Here is a 22,042-nt window from a genome sequence, read left to right as displayed (position 1 = left end):
GTCTGACATTGTGTCCAGTTTAATCCAGCACCAGCTACTCCCAGGATGTTCAGTACAGGTGACCAGCTATTCCCCTACAGTCCACTTATTTGAAAAGGCTGAGATCATTAGCTGGGTTGAATTTCTGGGATCTATTGGTGATGCACAGAAGGAATATTTCAGCAAGTGCTTTGAATATCAGATGGTGGTAGCAGCTGTTTTTAAATACATGGTGGAGGAGATCCTTTACACTATGTGCCCCAACCCTTCAAACTGCTGGATCCTTGGTCTGTCACTGGGTCCCTCAGGCAGAGCCAGGGAACAGCAGCAAGTTTCCAAGACCATAACCCAACTCGATTCCTACTATATTTACGACACTCTGCAAAACCATTGCTGAGAAATTGAAAACCCCTGTGATGTGTTACTGAAGCTTGGTGAGACAACCTTCACAGGACTCTGTGAAGAAGATTGTGTTTAGCAATGGAGATTTGATCCAGTATATTCTGCAACCCCCCACCTCCAGTTCCTGTCTGGATTCATGATGGAACTATGTAGAGAGATGATTCTGTCTGCACATAATCATCATAACACATTCCCACAAGTCACAAGCCAAGAGTTTATAGCTGCACTCACACACAATTCCTGACTGCAGAGTGTCCTCAGGAGCTATCTCAGTGAGTAAGATGGTTGATTTGAGGTATTTTTCCATTTTGTCACTGTTATCTGTCTAGATACATCTTAAAAGACGCTATCCTATCCGTGTCTACCACCTCAACTAGCAATGCATTCCAGGCACACACAACCCTCTGTTTAAAAAAACTTTCTATGCAGATCCTCCCTAAACTTTACTCCTCCCACTTTGAACTCGTTACCCCTTGCAGTTGAGTCCCACATTCTAGGAAAAAAGCTTCTTGCTTTTCACTGTTACATTCACTAGACGAGCAGCAATTACTGCAGTCCTTTTGTCAGAGCATCCTAACCTCTGGCTGATGTGTCAATTGGAGCATGAACACTAAATATTCAGTAAGAGGAAGCAAAGAGCAGCCATAGGACGATGATCTGTAAATGAGGGACCTTAGCTTGCCCCACAGTGTGGAATTAGGTTAGCTCACTGCATCAGTGACAGCAAACTCAGAGACTTCTCACTTGCTGCTGTGTAAAAAAAAAAACTGTTGGCAGTGGTTGTCTTTGTTGTGATCACCATCAATACTTTAATTAACTTGGAAGCTAAAATCATCTGGGATAAAGATTCTGGTTTAATAGACTATTTGGTATTCTCAATGTTGTGCAGAAATACACCAGCTCGGTCTCCTGAATAAACCTACAGCAATGAACGTAAGAATTTCTAATAATCCACATGTTGTGTGTGAGTCTTCGCTCTAGGAGGGCCTCACAAAATATCAGGCCAACTGAAATGTAGACCCAGTTTAAGAGGGAATCAAGTCAAAAGACTCTATTTCCCTGTAAACTCATGTTGTAACATTTAAGAATTTCTGTTGTTAGAAACATTCCTGAGAGATGGACTTTACAGCTGCCACAGAGAAAGAAAATCCATCTAGTCCATGCACAAGCTCACTTTGTCCTCCAGCCCAGGGGCTGGGACACAGCATGGGGGAACGATATTGTGAACAGATGGAGATGCAGAGGGGTTTTTACATGCAGTGGCTGTGTAATGGAGGAACTACAGAGGGGACCGTTCAGGGAAGTTGAAGCGACACAGGTGAGGGCAATTAAGCAGGGACCATGGAGAAGGAGGTGCTAAATTTGGAAGACTTCAAACTTTGGAAGGAGGGACAGTTTCATGACTGAAAGACAGAAACATGGAACAAAAGAAAAAGAGGAGAGAAAGTGAAAGAAGAAAGGAAGAGAGTGGAATAGAACATAGACAAAGGTAGAAAGAAGAAAGGGAAAACCAGCTATTTAGATACAGAACTGGCTCAAAGAAGATTGAGGGTGGTGGTAGAGGGTTCTTTTCAGACTAGACCTATGACCAGCAGTGTGCCACATGGATCAGTGCTGGGTCCACTGTTTTTTGTCATTTATATAAATGATTTGGGTATAAACATAAGAGGTGTGGATAGTAAGTTTGTAGATGATACCAAAATTGGATACTTCATAGACAGCAGAAAAGGTTATGTCAGAGTACAATTGGATCTTGATTAGGTGGGCCAATGGACTGAGGAATAGCAGACGGCTTTTAATTTTAAATAAATGTGAGATGCTGCATTTCGGAAAGGCAAATCGGAGCAGGACATATACACTGGATGGTAAGGTCCTGAGAAGTTTTGCTGAACAAAGAGACCTTGGAATGTAGGTTCACAGTTCCTTGAAAGTGGAGTCGCAGGTAGACAGGATAGTGACGGCATTTGGTATGTTTGTCTTTATTGGTAAGAACATTGAGTATCAGAGTTGGGAGGTCATATTGTGGCTTTACAGGACACTGGTTAGGCCACTTTTGAATTACTTGTGTAATTCTGGTCTCCCTGCTGTAGGAAAGATGTTGTAAATCTTTCCTGAACCCTTTCAAGTTTCACAAGGATGGTGTTAGTGTTGTAGGGTTTTTGAACTATAGGGTTTTTGAACAATGGCTGAATACATTGGAGCTATTTTTCCTGGAGCATCAGAGGCTGAGGGATGACCGTACGGAGGTTCATAAAATCATGACGGACTTGGATAGGGTAAGTAGACGTGGTCTTTTCACTGGGTTGGGGGAATCCAAAACTAGAGGGCATAGGTTTAAGGTAATAGGGACCTAAGGGGCAAATTTTTAATGCAAAGGCTGGTGCATGTATGGAATGAGCTGCAAGACGAAATGGTGGTGGCTGGTACAATGACAGCATTTAAAAGGCATCTGGATAGGAAGGTTTAGAGTGATATGGGCCAAATACTGGCAAATGGGACCAGATTTATTTAAGATATCTGGTGGGCACAGATGTGTTTGACCAAAGAGTTTTTCTGTGCTGTACATCTTTATGACTCTAAGAGGCAAGAGAGAAAACCGAGAGCGAGTGATGATAATGTGACAGAAAGGAAAAAAAGGGGTACAACTAGGAGGCAGGGAGAGACATGGCGAGATTAAAGAGGTGATAGTCACCATTCCGGCTGATCCCAGATCTCGGTGGTTTCTCATACTCCCTCTCTCCCGTTAGGGACAGTCCCTGCTCCAGTGGTTTGCTTCAGGATGGCTGATATAGAGATGGGATTGAAACACTAACCACACACACACACACCCCTTGGTCAGTGTACATGGTGAAAGGGATAATGGCTGCCAGAACCTATCTGAAATAGCCCCAGGTCTGTCACTCAAAGTGCCTCTCTGCCCAAATCCCAGTTCAACCAGTCCCAGCTTTCTGTACCTGAGCCGCACAGCCGCAGTCATCTCTGTGGGATTAGAGGGTGGAGGGAAGAGTTGTGAGACAAACAGTAGATAAATAGTTTAATCCAGACTGCCTTTGTCTACTGCTGCTTTGCATTTTACAGTTTTGGAATGAAAACCATATGTATTTTAAAACTGATCAAATTCCTTTTGCCTTTGATCAATAGAAAAACCCAATGTAAAATCCTCAATTTGCGATTGCCAGGAGTCAACCCAGGTCACCTACTTGTCATACAGCTACACTCACCACAATACTAATTGGAAGCACACCAGCTTTCAGAGCGACGCTCCTTCATCAGGTGATAGTCCTGATCACCTGATGATCCAGGTAACTATCACCTGATGAAGGAGCGTCGCTCCGAAAGCTAGTGTGCTTCCAATTAAACCTGTTGGACTATAACCTGGTGTTGTGTGATTTTTAACTTTGTACACCCCAGTCCAACACCGGCATCTCCAAATCACAATACTAATATTACTGCAGACTTCAACACACAACACAATGCCTAAACACACTTAAAAAGATCTTTATCCTGATAACTTAGATAGTGTGAGCTACCAAAGTGATTTTTTAAATCATATACGAAGACATGGATTTTAAGGAGCATCTTAAATAGGAGAAGGTGAGGTATAATCCAAAAGGTGCAGAGAGGGAGTCCAGAAGTCGATCTGGTTGTGTTAGATTCCCCAACCAATGCATCAGCTGTTTTGAGGAAAGAAATAAATGAGATCAGTGATTTGAATGGAAATAATGTAAATTATTGTTGAAAATAATCAGAAGACAATTTTTACAGGATATTATTTATTCTTTATAATAGAAACTTTTTTTCTCCCTTTTGTCCAGATAAATGGATCAAAGAAATCAGTAAAGAAGAATGGAGATGAGCCTGTGTTTGCATTTCCCCCTCTGGCCTGCAGTAAATGGTAACCCTTGCCTCAAGTCCTTTTTTTCATTTGCTTCACTCACTGACAATACAATTGCTTGCGATGAATGTATCTTTTGTGCATATCTAATTCCTGTTTCGGTTTTGCTTTTATTGTTCAGCTTTCTACTAACTGTTGCTCGTTGCTGTCAGCGCTTTTACACTGCTTTGCTCCTCCATTCTCTTTTATTTTGCTCCTCAGATCAAGTCATCACTTGCCCATTACAAGAGGAATGTTATCATGGTGCTATTCCTCCTTCTTCTTTCATTCCATCCTTTGTGGGCTCCTCATCCATTATCTGTGCATCTCATGTTGGCTATCAGTTAGTTGGATTTATTCATCAATTGAATTATATTTATAACTGGATATTTCACTACACGCATTAACTTATCTCTGAAGTTTTTCTGGGTCACCACATAAATAAGTGTATTTGTGCAGCAACTAAGGTTCCGCAGCATATATGCAATTTTTATAAAGAGGTGATAAGCATTGGAATTCAGAGAATAACCAGCATGAAAGAAATATAAAATGTACACCAACCAGAGAAGTATGAAGCTAGCAGATATGGCAAAGAGTAAAATCATAGATTGCTTTCTGCTCTCTATCTCTGGGTCATGCTCTATTTTTCTTTGACCCCTCAGTCCTTTATGCATCTTACTGGCTTCGAAGATCTGTCTGACATTCAGAACATTGATAAAGAGAATAAATGTGAATGGGGAAAAAAGGTGTTTAAAAAATGTTCAAAATATTTAAAACCTATCCACCGATGGTCATAAAAATAACCGGGCCTGGTTGAGAGTACCATGGAACATTGTTACTGATCATTCCAGGTTTATATCGAAAGTAGTTGGGAATGTTCTTTAAAGAAAACAAAATGCCGATTATTGCTAGAACTCTCATTGCAGTTTTCTCTGTGCAATACTTAGTTTTCATCTGATGAAAACCAAATGGTGGCAAATCATAGGCCCTCTCCTTGTGAATAGACATCCACCCCCCCCCCCCCCCCCCCCCCCCCCCCCCGGCCAGATTCAGAGCTATCTGGAGCTAGGAATCCCTGTAGTTTAACCAGCATTTCCCATGGAGATCACCAGAATTGCTTCTGTGGTAGGATTATAGATACCCTACAGTGCAGAAAGTCATTCAACCCATTGTGTCTACAGTGACCCTTCAAAAAGCATCCCACCTAGACCTTCTCCTCAACCCAATGGATGTGTTTTTTATCATGGCTAACCCACCTGATCGGAATAGCACTGGACACAATTGGACAATTTAAAATGGCCACATCTTTGCATTATGGAGAAACCTCTGGAGAAATGGGGAGAATGTTCAAACTCCACACTGACATTCATCCAAGGTTGGAATGGAATCCAGGTCCCTGATGCAGGGAGGCAGCAGTGCTAACTACCTTGTCACTGTGCCATCATAAATCCTTATGGATTCAGGCCAATGCTACCGATTTGGGAAAACAATGCCTAATGGTATTATCATTAGACTGTTAATTCAGAGACCTTGGTAATTCTCTGGGGAGCTGGGTTCGACATTCACAATGGCAGATGGTGGAATTTCATTTCATTTAAAATCTGGACTTAAAAATCTAATGATGATGATGAAATGGCTGTCAATTGCCTGGGGAAAAAAAGCTTCTTGTTCACGAATGTCCTTTAGGGAAGATAATCTGTTATCCGTAACTGGTCTGGCCACATGTGATTTCAGACATACGACAATCTGGTTGACTCTTACCTGCCCTCTGTGCAATTATGGATGGTTGTTAAGTGTTGGCCTAACCAGCAACACCCATATCCCTTCAATGAATAAAAGAAAATGGAACTCTCCATCCCCAGTACAGAAGACTGCTTTCTTTTTAGACCATTCCTTGGGATTGGATATCGCCACACTGGATCTATTGCCACAAATATGCAGTGATCACTCCAGAATTGATCCACTTTCAAAGATAAGGGAACCTCCACTTGATTCAGGGTCGTACACTCGAGTGGAGAACACCAATACTTAATCCATTACCCAGCACAGACAACCAAGGCAAATGGATCTGTCTCCTGGTTTTGAGACCAGCAAGACTTGGGAAATTCATTAGACTCCGCAAAATAAGATATGACATGGACTATCCGCTAGGATCGCTGATGCCCCAAATTCAGCAAGACCTCAGCACAAAGCGGTCACTCTTTTACTTTGGACGTTCCACCTGCTGTATGCCATATGCACATTCCTCCAGACACTTACCACCTGTTGGGTTCAAGGTTATCCTTCTGAAGATTTGGTAATAGTCATTTTTTAAAAACGTACAAGTGCAATGTGAGATTTAGTGGCTAGCCACCATTCATTGCCTATCCATATTCACCTTTGTGATGGTGTTGGAGATCTGCCTTTTGAAGACCTGTATTCTCTGGGTTGCAGGAAACATACATGCTTTTGAAGGAGAGTTGCAGAACTTTTACACAGCAACAGTGATGGAATGACAATGTATTTCCAGGTCATCATGAAATCTGGCTTGAGAAGGAACTTGTATGTGATGACCCTTCTATGTATCTTTTGTTCACATTCTTCCAGGTGCTGAAGATCATGGGTTTGCTGTTAAAGCGACTTGGAGTGTAACATTTTTGCATCTTGGAGGTGGTATTAAATTTTGGTCAATGGTGAAGGGAGTGAGTACTAAATGTGATGATTGGCATGGCAATCAATCAGCTGTTTGTCCTACACAATGTGGAGCTTCATGAGTGTTGCAATCCGTGTTGCAATTGAGAGTCACTCAACTAGATACGTGGAGAACATTCTATCCCACTCCTGAGCTATGCATTCTGTATGGTTGACATGGATTGGAGAGGCAGGTAGGGAGCTTGTCACAGTAATAAGAGTGTCTGACATACTTCTGTAGCCACAGCGCTTGTATGGCTAAACTAAGGCATTTTCTTGTCAACTGTTGGTCCAGGTTGTTAATAATATTGATTTTGTGATGGTCATGTCATAATGAGCCAATGGGAGATTGGTAGACCCTCTCTTTTTGAGATGGTCATTAACTGGTCGAATGTGAATGTTATTTGTCAATGATCAGCCCAAGCTAGATGTTATCTCACTGTATATAGACACATATGTTTTCATTATCTCAGGAGTAATTGGTGCTGAACATTGTGCAATCATGAGCAAACATCTCTATTAATGAAATGATGATGAAGGGAAGGGCAGTAATGAGGAAGCTACAGATTTTGGGGCCTAGAATATGACCCTGGAAAAAGTCTTGCAGAGATGTATGATGGCTGAGATGATTGACCTCCAAGAGCCAAAACCACCTTCATCTGTAATCAGGATGACACCAAAGAGAGTTGTAATCTCACTGAGTCAACTTTTTTTTTCCAGAGATCCTTATTGTGGAGTATGTGTTTGTAATTTATATTTTTAAGAGCCAAAACATTTCTTCTCCAGAATTAAATGTAACTGTATAAATAGGTGTAACTGATTGGGGAATAATCAATCCTTCTGTAAATGTAAGTCAAACAATCCTGAGTTTGTCACAATTAAGAGTTAATTTGTCGTGCGTTGGAAGGTCAGAGGCTGTGAGACAAAAACGAGAAATGTGTGATAGACTTTTGGCTCCTGCCAGTCGGAATATTTGTTATTATCATGCAAAAAGAAGAGAAATGCTCACAATTCTAGAAATTGAATATGTGAGCTGAGTTAGTGACATAGAGTACATAGATGGTAGCCAGAATCAAATCATTATACTAAAGACAAAATAACTATGCTTTTCTATATTTAACTTACCACATCCAAAAAGAGGTATGTATCTCTGACTCTTGAATTTGACTTGGAGAGAGCTGAGTAAAGCCCAAATGTGGGGCATGAAACTTTAAAAGAGTTTTCAATGCAAATATGGAAATGATATTTCCACCATTGGGAGAGACTACAACTGGAGAACATTAACATAGCACACTGACTCAGGGCTTGAACAACTGGGAATGGGAGAGGCTAGCTTGCTATATTAAAGCACCATGTTAACTGTTCTGTATTCTGTCCTGTTAATTCTATGTAATGCTCTCCAACTCAATTATTAACCATACTCATATTGTAGGTACTGAAGTTAGTAATTCATTGAAACAAACATTTTTATTTATTTTTTATTAAATTATAGATATTGCCTTACAATTGATTGATGCATGTTCTTCACCAAAATATCTTCCTTACAAGGAGGACACACATCACAAAGTGAAGGGCAGCAATCTCTGGAATGTTAACTGTGGAAAAATTATATATTACAGATATAAAAATTATTAATCCTAATCTAATCAGATACAGATGTGAAATTGTGTCAACACTTCCCGTTCTATATTCATCCTGATTCATATACAGATAATAAATTAGTGTAGACATGTCCCACAACTTGGCCTAATCGTGCTGGAAGATTAACCAACCCCAACTATTTCAGCAAACATAATATGTTTATGGGGCATTTGATCAAGTTAACATTGTTACTTTGCCATTTTCCTTTTATGAAAATCATCACATCAGTTCATCTCCAATGGGACATTATGTAAACCTAGCACGAAACACATTCAACCCACTACAAAGATTTTCACAGTTGCATTCCATTGTGTAATTACACACTAAACTGACAGCTCCATGAGTGGACAGAACAGGAGTGTAATATAAATGAAGCACTGCATGGTTCAAATCCTCACGGTTCTAGATACCACTGTGGTCAGATTCATTTAGATTTCCAAAAGCAGTTAAATTCTATAGTCAGAGATACTCCTCCTTGCACAGGGCCATTGGATTAAGTTGCTCTTCTCCAATTCGTAACCTCCATTCAGCATAATTTTACTTTGAGAGATGCCCGCGGTAACACTTGGACACTGGAGTTAGTTGTTCCTCTTTGACCAGGAACCCACACTCAGTAACATTCTAATTGAAAGATGCTGACTGAATCACATTGCCAGTGGAACAGAGTATTCTCTTCAGGCTATTGACCCACATGCAATAGAGTTCTACAATAAAAGGTATCACAGAAAAACAAAACTTGCAAGTGGAGTTATGGATGGTATCCTGTTAGTGCTCCACACTTACTACAATGCTGCACTGACAGAAACCACAGAAAAGCAAGAGTACTGGGTCAGAAGTTTCTATTCAAGCAATTACCCATACTCCGTATAAAACTACAAGGACACATCCTCCCAACAACATTAGTCCACAGCAATCATGGGTCCAGCTTAAGGTTCGTGATCCCCGTTCAGTATAATTCTGTGATCAGTAATACCTTCACTCAGAGTAATTCCTGGAGATTCAGATCAACAGTACACAACTTTCCAGTAAAGCACTGGAAAATGCAGAGTGCCTGTGAGCTACTGAGAAAAAGTTCTCTTTTACCTCACTTGAGGAATTCTACCACAGAGTTTGTTTGGAAATGTTAACTACATACATTGATATCACACATCAAGAAATGATACTGCTCTCAACCAATGCCCAGTAAGTCAATGGTTAAATGTAACTGTCATGCACAGAAATGGGTCAGTGTTCAGGCAGCACCTGATATCAAGTGGTTCATCTGGGGAAGTAAAGCCTAAACTTGAAAGAATAAAAAAATCCAAGAGAGCCTATGATAAAATGCTAGTGCCCCAGAAGACTCAGTCTTTTGTATTGTACTAACATCTGGTATCATGGCAGGAATAAACATTCTCAGAATCCTACACAGCCTTATCAGGTACCACATGGAATTCATTGGATATCTTGCCACCCAGCACTTTCAACTGCACTTTCCTTCAAGTGAACTATTTTGGAGTTGAAGAAATGGTACGTTATTGCATCAAAGAGTTTGATCCACTGGGTTACTCCCCTGATGTGCCAGATATGTCCCAGCTATCAGTGATGATGCAGCCGCCCTGACATATACAATGTACTGTGGGAATGTTCAGCACCATGTTATCGTTACTGCAAACGTTTATAAACTTCCATGTGCTGGCTGGCAACAGTAAGTCCCTTCAATATTACCTTATTCGTACTTTTAAAATACTTTTTCTCTCTCTCAATAGTCACAAAAGAGTCTGGGGTTACTCAGCAACTTAATGTGACCTCCAGTAAACCACCTCGCCTGGAAACCGCAATCACTATTTGTACAGACATCCTGTGTTATAATCACTACATTGCTGTCCTACACAAAGGCCATTATTCTATACCAGGGTTGAAAGATTATTCATATTCTTTTTTCAGTTCTCTGCTGATGGTGACCTTGACATAGTATCCAATTTACTCAGTCCCTCAATCTGAACATCAGGTCAAATTGAGGGGACAATGACAGGACTGACTTTCACTGAGGGCCGGATGCTCTGGGTCATGATTGGAGCCTCAGAGCAGTACAACAGTATCAAATAACCTAAATCATGTAAACCAACTTGTCTTTCGTCAGCAAAAAAAATCCTGTTTTACTAACCAAGCTCTACCTTTTTGAGCTTCTGGACCAGGTACAATAACATAGATTTCACAAAGTTGACGGAGTATTGCAGTGCACGGTGTAACACTGCGGCTTCACAGTGAATTGGTCTGAAAATATATCCAGGAGATTTATCTCCAAAATGTCAGTGCCAGCATAACAGGAAGGCTCAGGAGGAGGGGAGAATCAAGTACGTCTCTTTTCAATTATCCCGCTGTTCAATCCAGCATGCGCTTTGAATACATCTGCAATCGGGGAAGAAACTGTTAGATCCAATGTTGGCACCTCATAAAGAATTAACTCCTTCACATTACGTGCTGCAATATGTGAAGACGCCGTTTCCATCCCCTCCCCCCCTCCTTTTGATGTGATAATGGAGAGGCTTGGCCGCGTGACGCTTCCACCGCGAGGAGGAAGCGATAACCTTCCGCCATTTGTCGACGTCTTTAATTCGTCACCCCACCATCGCCCCTAGTGTCTCACCCTCAGTCCTACTTCAACCCTCCCCGGCCCCGAAATATACTGCCGGCTACTTCGAGATTCAACCCAGATGCGATTGGAGAGGTTTGGGTGTCGGCGGCGGGAACGATATTGGAAGCGCGGAGGGAGTGGGTGGCGGCGGTAGGCGCCAAAGTGTGAGGCGGCGCGGGCCGGAGGCGTCGAAACAAAATCCGGAGGTGAGGACCTTCAACCGCCCCCCCCCCCTCCCCACATATTCACTCAAAATCATTTCACTATCTCCCCAAAATCTCACCAACACACCCCAAACTTTCCCCAAATCACTCCAGTATCCCCAAACATTATCCCAATATCGCTCCAATATTCCCCCAAATCACTCCAATGTCCCCAATTTACCCAATACTCGCCTAAAGTTACACCAATCCTCTCCAGAATCATGCCAGTACTCACCCCAATATTTCACCAAATCGCTCAATACTCACCAAAACCATCCCAATACTCCCTGGAATATACCCTAAATTGCCCCAATATTCCCCCCAAATTGCCTCAACACTTCAGATCACTCCAATATCCCCCAAATTGCCCCAATACTCTGCCAAAATCACACCAATACCCCCCAAAAATCACCTCAATAGCCTCCAAATCATCCCAATACTCTCCCAAAATATCATCAATATCTCCAAATCGCCCCAATATGCCCTCCAAATTATCCCAGTGCCCTCCAAAGTCACTCCATACTCAGAAATCACCCCAATACCCCCCAAAATAACTCCAATATCCCCTAAAAATAACTCCAATACCCCCACAACCCTCCCAATACCACACCCACGTCCATACTTCCTCCAGTACCTCCTCCATATCTACTCCCCAAACAAATATCACCCCTACCACCTGTGCCTCACACACTGCAAAACTACTTCCATTCCCACTTAGAAATGGGAAAGGTGGAAGGGAAGAGAGAGATGGAGAATGGGGGGTGGAGGTGCAGTGGTGAGTTTACAAAGAGACAGTGTTGAAAGTTATTTACAGTAATGGGAAGGAGATGTGAGAAGAATGGAAGAGGAGATTTGGGGAGGGAGAAGGATATGGGAGGTGATGTTGAGAAGTGGGAGATGGTAAAGGGGGGCAGAGAGGAATTGTAAGGACTGAAGGTGGGGAAGAAGGAATAAAAGGGGATGAATTGAAAGCAAAAAGAATGGAGAATGTATATAATTGTAAAATATTAATGTATTTTAGTTTCACTGAGTAACTTTGAAAGTTAAATGACTTGATTTATTCAATATTTTTATAATTGGCTAACATTTTACTTTTTATGAGATGCGTACTGCATTAATGTGAGGATTGATTAGCTCAGTTGTCGAGATGATTAATGCAGTTCAGAATAAAGCCAATAGTGTAGGTTAAACTTGAGAAATTCAGTCAGCCACTTTTTAAAGGGGATTTAATATTAATCTCATTGGCCTGGGACTCACTGTGACATACGGGCCAAATGAAGCTTTCCTTCCCAAAAGGGCATTTGGTTAATATCTTGGATTTTTACGACAATCTTTAACTTTGTGAACCTTCACTGTTTACCAGGATTTTATTTCCTATTTAATTTTTTAAAGACTGAATTAATATTCTCAAACTGTGAAATTTGATTTGAACCTTCAATTTTTGAATTCGTTGATCTGACAATTGAAACTTGTTTGATTTATTTTTGATTTCTTGCTTGCATAGTTAGTCCGTAGCTCTTGCCTTTTGTATTGGTCTTCTCCATCTTTCTCAATTCTCTTTTCTCTTCCCCCACCCCAATTGCCACATCTCCTCACCTCCTAACCCCTTCTCAGTTTTCTTTCCGTATCTCTTAAGGTGCTAGTTCTTGGACAGCTAAATAGCTTGCCATGATTAATATTTGGTCCTCGCGATCTTAATATCGTCTACATCTGATACCCATAAAATTGCTGTCACTTTGTCTGCAATAGAAATCTGAGTGGAGGCCAGAGGCTTCTTGCTGCTAAAGGATGAATAATATCAAAAGAAGCTCTTTTGCTAAATGGTCACCATGTGCGTTGTATTTGGGCTCTTCCGTTGGTCAAGACTTTGACCTTTTTTCTTATGTAGATTGTTATGTACATTAATCTTGTGGAAACCCCCAATATGTCATAAATGTGAGTTAAATAAGTGGATCAACAGAAAATATGATGAACAGACAGTGCCATCGGGGAGAAGCTATGTTCAGGGAATATCAACAACAGAGTAAAGTGTGAGACCTGCAAACTTAAGCATCAAGCTCCAGGATAATTGTAGTTTTCCTAGTATGGTTTGAGATTACGTGGCTGATAGTACTAAAATTGAAACATTCTGAGATGTCAGTTTTAATTGGATCATTTTTGGGATATAAATATATAAATAAAAACTGCTAAAGAACAATCTTAAAATTAATGTTGTTCATTGAGATGATGGTGGAAGACAAATGAGGTAAAAGTACTTTGACAATGATGCTGTGTAAGGCTGGGCTTTTGATGAAGTATGAAGAATTCAGAACTTGCTGCATTCCGAGTTGAGCTGTTCCAGTACAGCTGCTAAGGTGGGGTCTACCTGACATGGTGGAAACTTGCCCAGGAGTGTCATGTACCAAAAAACAAAAAAAATTAGTTTAGCCAGTCACCACGCCATCAGTCTACTCTTGATCATTAGTAAAGTGATGGAAGATGTCATCGACTGTGCTATCAAGCAGCATCTGCTGGCTGGTTCAAACATTAGAAAGAGAGCTGAACTCCAGAGGTGAAGTGAGAGTAACAGTCCTTGGCTCACAACAGCATTTGACCTAGTGTGGCATCAAGGAGTCCTAGCAAAGTGGAGTCAAAGGGAGTCAGGGTTGAAGTCATATTGAGCATAAAGGAAGATAGATGTCAGTTATCCAGGCTCCAGGACATCACTGCAAAAGTTCCTCATGGTACTGTCTTTGGCCCAGTTATCATCAGCTGTTTCATCAATGACTATCCCTCTATCATGAAGTCAAAAATGGATATGTTTGCACAATTGGTGGGCGGCACAGTGGTTAGCACTACTGCCTCACAGCGCCAGAGACCTGGGTTCAATTCCCACCTCAGGCGACTGTGTGGAGTTTGCACATTCTCCCCGTGTCTGCGTGGGTTTCCTCCGGGTGCTCAGGTTTCCTCCCACAGTTCAAAGATGTGCACGTCAGGTGAATTGGCCATGCTAAATTGCCCGTAGTGTTAGGTGAAGGGGTAAATGTAGGGGGGTGGGTTGCGAGTCGGTGTGGACTTGTTGGGCTGAAGGGCCTGTTTCCACACTGTAAGTAATCTAATCTAATCTAAAAAAAATAGTTATCTAAACTGATGGCCAAAGACAAAACAACAATCCGAAGCGAATGCACATGGGAGTACCTTCACATAGACCATTATCGTTTGGTGACCCTGGAAAGAGAACAGCAAGCAAGGAGCGGGAGAATCCTGCTCCTTGGATGCTGCCTGACCTGCTGCACTTTTCCAGCAACACGTTTTCAGCTCTGATCTCCAGCATTTGCAGTCCTCACTTTCTCCTAAGAGAATAGCAACAACAGGCAAGGTGGGAAATATCCTGTTCGACAAAGTTGTTTGATCCTCTGTGGGAGAGTAGCTGCCACAACATTCCAGATCTATGTTTGTCTGATTGGATTCTGAACCATAGTGCTGTGCATTTCTTTACAAATGGCACAATTCACTCGTCTTTTTAACAACCAAATAATTCAACAACATGTATCAAAATTAGAACCCTGAGCTCAACACCCCTCCCAATGATCTGTCTTCACAAATATCGTGCCCCCACACATTCGCTCACTGATGAAAACAACATTTTGTACTGATGCTCACTTATCACTCCATAACGATCTGCTGAACCCACCCATTGCCCACATTGTATCTGGACTCCGATTTGATGCACGCTGCCTGAACAAGATCCACCAACAAAATATCTTCACTTCAAGGAATAGGAAACACTGAATGCCACTAATAGGTGCATTGTTACAAAACCCATCCAACCAATAACAGGCTTTGAACTACCACAGAGTGCAGTCTTGCCGAACACTTTCTAGGAAATGCTGGTGCTCAGCCAAACTTCATTAATGTGGCCTCAGTGCAAATGCATTCCAGAGAAACAGAACCCAGTATAAAGAAACAGACAATGTTGCACATGACTTATGAGTCTCCAAATTGACAATCTCTTTGCTTTAATCTCAGTGAGTGAGCACAGTATTGTCTGGCATCAGTATTTGCCTTGCTAAATGGAAAGAAAATAATTATCAGTCATAGGTAGAAATAAGTATGATTCAAAGCAGAAATTTATACAAGTTAAAATTTTCCAAGATTTACCAGGAATACCAATAATGGCAAGGATGGTGTCGTATACTTTTTCAACCTTTTCCCTGAGAAGATGCATTTGATTGTTTGTCAAACAACCTCCCTTCCTGCTGCTGGCAAACTGTCAGATTTGGAGAATTCTCTTAGAGCTGGAGCTGACACAGTTCCAGGAACTTTATTTTATGTTGTGTGATATATCTCCTGGGAAAATGTGATTACATCATCAATTTTTAAAAATCATTTTGAACAAACAGATTATACCAGATTAATGATGTGATACCAATGAGATTTTAGACTGTGTTTGAATACCCCAAAGACTGGATTAATCTGATCCTATTACATCTCAAATGTGAATTGTAACTTGTCTTCAAACAACAGTATTTGTATTATTTCACTCACTATCAATCCCATCAAAATCTAAATATCTTCTGTTTTTTTTTTCAGTGATAACCTTCATTTTGCTGAGTGTATTCAGTCATTTAATACCTCGTGTTGTCGAGCTCCTTGAGAGTTGTTCTATTGCACATTCTTATCACAATTATTGATTGTCAAAAAGATGAGTGAATTGTGCCATTTGTAAAGAGATGCACAGTACGGTGGTGCAGAGTCCAATCAGACAAACACAGGTCTGGAATGTTGTGGCAGCTACTCTCCCACAGAGGATCAAACAACTTTGTCTAACTGGATATTTCCCATCTTGCCTGTTGTTGCTATTCTCTTTCCAGGGTCACCAAACGATAATGGTCTATGTGAAGGTACTCCCATGTGCATTCGCTTGGGATTGTTGTTTTGTCTTTGTTAATTCAGTTATACAACTCATTTGGGAAATTCAATCTGTGATTGAGCACTCTAATACAGAATCTGAAGGCTGTACTGACTAGAACAGCTGGAACTTCAACAAGGTAATATTTTCTCAAAACAAAGTCAAAACAAAGAAAGAACCTGTTGTGATTGGAATCAGGTTTACCTTGTTGGCTATGAGGTCAAACTGGGCCTTGTCTTAATTGGAGGAGAAAGTGAGGACTGCAGATGCTGGAGATCAGAGTTGAAAACATTTTGCTGGAAAAGTGCAGTAGGTCAGGCAGCATCCAAGGAGCAGGAGAATCGACGTTTCGGGCATGAGCCCTTCTTCAGGAATGAAGAAGGGCTCATGCCCGAAACGTCGATTCTCCTGCTCCTTGGATGCTGCCTGACCTGCTGCGCTTTTCTCGCAGTACATTTTCAGCTCTTGTCCTAATTGGGTTAACCTGGGCCAATTGGAACATCCCTGGCAGACTAACATAACCAACTAACATAACCTCACTCAGACAACTGACTCTGAGCTGACTAGCCCACAGTCAGTGTAGATTAGATTACTTATAGTGTGGAAACAGGCCCTTCAGCCCAACAGATCCACACTGACCCGCCAAAGCGCAACTCACCCATAAACCCTACATTTACCCCTTCACCTAACACTACAGGCAATTTAGCATGGCCAATTCACCTGGCCTGCACATCTTTGGACTATGGGAGGAAACCGGAGCACCCGGAGGAAACCCATGCAGACACGGGGAGAATGTGCAATCTCCACACAGTCAGTCGCCTGAGGCGGGAATTGAACCTGGGTCTCTGGCGCTGTGAGGCAGCAGTGCTAACCACTGTGCCACCATGCCGCCCACTGTGTGAACTAGAGAATTGAAGGAAAACTTGGTGATGGCACCCAGCTTTTATGCCTTTATTTAAGTGGATGGGTTGTGGGCTTAACTTTTGTTTATGAGCCCCAGAATGTGCCTTCGTGTGTATACTGGGTTTTTATGCGTGGACCAGGACTTAGAGTGTGCACCATGCCTTCATGTGTGTACTGTCCCTTCTTGTATGGACAGGGCCTCTGTGTGTGGACAGGACCTTCATGAGTAGACTGGACCTTCATGAGTAGACTGGACCTTTGTGAGTGGGGCATATCTTCGTGGGTGGACTGTGCCTTTATGTTTGCACTATGTTTTAGTGTGTGTATTGTGCCTTTGTGGGCTGCACCAGGCCTGTGTGTATCGGCTGGGTCCTTGTGTGTTGTGAAGGCCAACCGAATCAGACTGTGTTTAGGCCGACCGATAACCGGCCTGTAATTAAGCTGACTGACAACTCGAAGGTGTGTAAGTGGACCAATAGCCGGAAGGTGTGCAAGCCAACTGATAGCCAGAAAGTGTGTAGGCTAACTAATAGCTGGAAGATATGTATGCTGACTGATAGCTGGCCCGTGTGTAGAGCGACCCATAGCCACAAGGAGTGTAGGCTGACGGATAGCCGCAAGGTGTGGAGGCTGACCCGTGGCTGCGAGGCGTGCAGGCCGACAAATAGCTGGCCTGTGTGCAATCTGAACGATAACTACAAGGTGTGTAAAGTGGACCAATAGTCAGTCCGTGTGTAGGCAGACTGTTAGTTGGTGAGTAAGCCATCCGATAGCTGGAAAGTGTGTAGGCCGACCAATAGCTGGCTGGTATATGCCGACCAATAGCCAGTTCTGTCAGTTGTATGTTTGTTTTTTTTACTATTTTGTATTACTAGGTAAAAACAAGGACTGCAGATGCTGGAAACCAGAGTCTCGATTAGAGTGGTGCGGGAAAAGCACAGCAGGTCAGGCAGCATCTGAGGAGCGGGAAAATCGACGTTTCAGCCAAAAACACTTCATCGGGAATAGAGGCAGGGTGCCTGCAGTGGAGAAGAGCTTCAGGGCAGAGGAGGTGCCCTGGGGGTTGCAGTGAGAGAGCGAGACTCACTGAGATTCTTGTAGAGAGCGGAGGAAAACTTCTTCAAGGCAGGCATCCTTGCAAGAGGATTCCCACTGAAAATGTGTTGCTGGAAAAGCGCAGCAGGTCAGGCAGCATCCAAGGAGCAGGCGAATCGACGTTTCGGGCATGAGCCCTTCTTCAGGAATCTGCTGCCTGACCTGCTGCGCCTTTCCAGCAACACATTTTCAGCTCTGATCTCCAGCATCTGCAGTCCTCACTTTCTCCTCATATATTTAAACAGATACCAACCAGGCCTTTGGCCATGATGGGTTTTCTCATCCTTACCAGTTTCCTCACAGAACGTCCCTCCTACCTTCACCTCCATCCTTTTAAGCCAACTTTCCTGTTGAAGTGCCAATTTCTGAAGTTTCAACTCTGTCTCTCTTTCTTCCTGTCTTCTCTTTCCATTTCTTTTTGTTCTGCTAAAACAATTCTGTCCTTTCCTTTTTGCTCTGCCTTAAATTGTAATTCAAGCCATTTGATTGCTTTTTCTCTCTCTCTATCTTTTGCTTCTAAATCAGGCTGATTTATTTTCAATTTAATTTTAGCCATTTCTAAAGATTCTGATGGCATTTCCAGCAAATTAAACTGTAATTGTGTATTGCTGCAATTGTCTCCTTTTCTCAGGGATGAAGGTGACCCTAACGCCAGCTTGTCTACCATTTCCAGCAGCTTTGCCTTGTTCACCTCTTGTCAAGCCACAAACTCACTTCCACCCCCAGAAAACTCTTAGTGACTGAAATAGCACTTACTATACCAAGCACTGCTTAAACCAACTAAATTCAATAGCCGGAACAAAAGACATTAACAACCACCATTCACCTCCTTAAAGACCAATAACTCTAACCCAAGTAGAATTTCATCCCACCAAGAGTCTCCAATCTGTTATGGACCAGCCTGGACCATTGCAAAATATTTTACAAAGGTCACCCTGACCCTAACTTTTATTTTATAAAGGCAGATGTTTAGTGGATGTTCTAGGAGTGATGCAGCTGGTCAAACCACATGGCTTCAAGGAAAATAGAATTTATTTACACATTACAGTTGAAACACAAAATAAAACAGAATTTAGAATAACTTAACTATTTGAAAACACAGCCAACTCGAACGCAACTTAACAAAGCTGTTCCAATTCCCGCAACATCCCATAAACACACCCCTTAGTAAATTCAAATACAGGTTCTTACAGGCAGGAGAGATTTCATTTTAGGCAAGACCTTTGTTGAAGTATGGAACCTCTTTCCACTGTAGCTGCTTCTCTGTCTGCTGGCAGTTTTTGACTGCCTGCTAAAACTAAATTAAACTAGAAAAAGCCTGAATTGGGAGAAATGGCCGCTCCCCGTACAACTGTGTTTTAAAAAAAAACATAAAGGTCTCCTCTGATTGTTGACTTAGACAGTGTCTGTTAATCATTGCAGCACCACTGACTTTATAACTCCTCTTGAAAAAAAACCAAGGGCAACATAACCTTGTTTAAGGGGCAGCATTGTTACAATGTTTTATGTTATTGTTTACAATGAGATTTGGGGTGTGCAATGTTAACCATTTCTCTGCTGAGCTTTGATGTACAGTGCTTGTTATCTGTTGCAACTTCATGTGGACTTTGAATAAAAATATAAATATAACCAGGTAATAAGAATCTCCTCAGTCATGTGAGGAGCTGGCTGGCCACAGTCAGTGTGCTGGGCACAGTAAATGAAGGGTAACTTGGTGACAGGAAACTGGTCTCCGTGCAGTTATTTCCGTGCCAATGACACAGAAAACATGACATAGGTGGAAGTGGGTACTGCAGATGCTGGAGATTAGAGTAAAGTTTAGAGTGGTACTGGAAAAGCGCAGCAGGTCAGGCAGCATCCAAGGAGCAGGTTTGCCCGAAACGTCGATTCTCCTGCTCCTCGGATGCTGCCTGACCAGTTGTGCTTTTCCAGCACCACTCTAATCTTCACAGAAAACATGACATGCCTGAAGGACATTCACTTGCTCCAGTCATCTTGGAGTTGGCGTAAGCATTTCTGGCATCGTGTCTTTATTTAGGAAGCTTGAGTCATTTGATCCTGCTGTCGAAGACTGAGCCTAGTATGTGGAAAGAATGCAATATTTTTCCAGGCAAATGACATTGGGGCAGATTAAAAGCAATGAGTAATCCTTCTGAATGCTTGCAGAACGCAGCATTCTCCGTTCTAAGAGGCTTAACTTTCTCACGAGACACTAAAACCTTCTAATAGTTTACGGAGCTGAGTAAGGAACATTACAACCCAGACCTCCTCTAATTCTGAGACACTTTCAGTTTTATTCGACTGTCAGACAACAGGGGAAATCCGTATTGGGATTTTTGATGAGGTTGAGATGACTGGCAGAGGCATGTGATTTTGGGTTATCACTGAATGAGATGCTGAGAGACTGCTTGGTATGTGGGATTAATGATGTAACCATACAGAAGTGCCTATTAGTTGAAGCACAACTGGACTTCAAACAGACACTGCAAATGGTGTTGTCATTAGAAAATGCACCAAGTGGACTGTGGGAGCTACCGGGCATTCCGATAGAAATAGACTCCCTTACCTCTCCAACTGAGCTAAGGGAACAACACTCGAGTTTAGGCAACCACCGAGTGTAACGAAGGGTATATGCTGAGCAGAGGTCCCCAGGTCAGCCCACAGGAGAACCTCACAACAAAGCTGAGTCTCGGCCACGTGGCTCAAAAGTTCTCCAGGAAATGGGCTGACAAGCCATTGTAGTTGCTGTCAGAATGCAGATTTGAGATAGCAATGGAGAGCTACAAGGCCTGATTAGATTAAGAAATCTCATAGGCCTGCACCCAGGAGAGTACACATCCTGTAAAGTCCCTCTATATGTGCTTTGGAACAATTCAAATTGCTTCGTGACATCCAAATCAGAACCAACTAAAATTAATGTTTGGTTAAATGTCACCGAGTTCCTATGGAGGTTGATAATGGTGCAGCTGTATCTGTCGGTGCAGAATCTGTTTTTGACCACATTCACTCAGGAGTACAACCCTTAAGTTTACATAGATCCCAGCCAGCCTGAGAAGATACACTGTGGAAATGTTGCAGATTAAGGCAATGACTTCAGTTCCTGTCTCCTGTGAGAAGCAGTTGGTGCAGTTACCGCTGATGGTAGTAAAAGACTCTGGCCCAAACCTATTGGGATAGAATTGGTTGAGAAAGATTCACCTTGATTGGCTCAACAATTTTCGATCAGAACATGGCTGCCACAATGAAGTCCTCGTAAAATACGAAGGAGTATTTCAGGAAGGGCTTGAGATTTTCAAAGGGGCCAAAGTCACATGACCCCATACTGACCAGAAAGCAATTCCGAGATTTTCTACAGTCTGCTGGGCGCCATTTGCATTGCGGGCAAAGGTAAAAATAAAGAGGTTGGACAGCCAAGGAATCATCAAACTAGTTTGTAGAATGGGCACTACCAGTCATACCAATTGTGAAACCTGACAGTACAGTTTGTCTTTGTGGGGATATTAGGCAAATGGTAAACTCCTTTCCACAGCTGGATAAATGCGCAATCCCTTTCATAGGGGACTTGTACACAAGGTTGGAGAGAGCGGGGCTGGGGGGGGGGAGGGGAAGTGGGCTGTTCTTCATGAAGCTCGGCATGAGCCACACTGACCTGTAATTGTAACTGGATGAGGAGTGCCAGAAGAATGCTATAATTAATACCCATAAGCATTTATATCAATATACAAGACTGCCAGTTTGGGGTATCATCAGCCTGTGCCTTTTGGCAGCAG

General features: G+C 42.3%; 1 gene segment (V, D, J or C); it reads right to left on the bottom strand.

Annotated features, from left to right (window-relative positions):
* The window catches only part of LOC122552334 (Ig heavy chain C region-like), a 64,876-nt gene extending 44,346 nt beyond the window's left edge, over positions 1–20,530 (bottom strand). The window contains exon 1 of the C gene segment in view: positions 19,464–20,530.
* Positions 20,531–22,042: the final 1,512 nt, after the last annotated feature.

The sequence above is a fragment of the Chiloscyllium plagiosum genome, unplaced genomic scaffold (genome assembly GCF_037043375.1).
Source record: "Chiloscyllium plagiosum isolate Xiang-an unplaced genomic scaffold, Cpla_swu_hap1 HiC_scaffold_31, whole genome shotgun sequence".
NCBI lineage: Eukaryota > Metazoa > Chordata > Chondrichthyes > Orectolobiformes > Hemiscylliidae > Chiloscyllium > Chiloscyllium plagiosum.
This window is presented reverse-complemented; position numbering and strand designations above follow the sequence as displayed.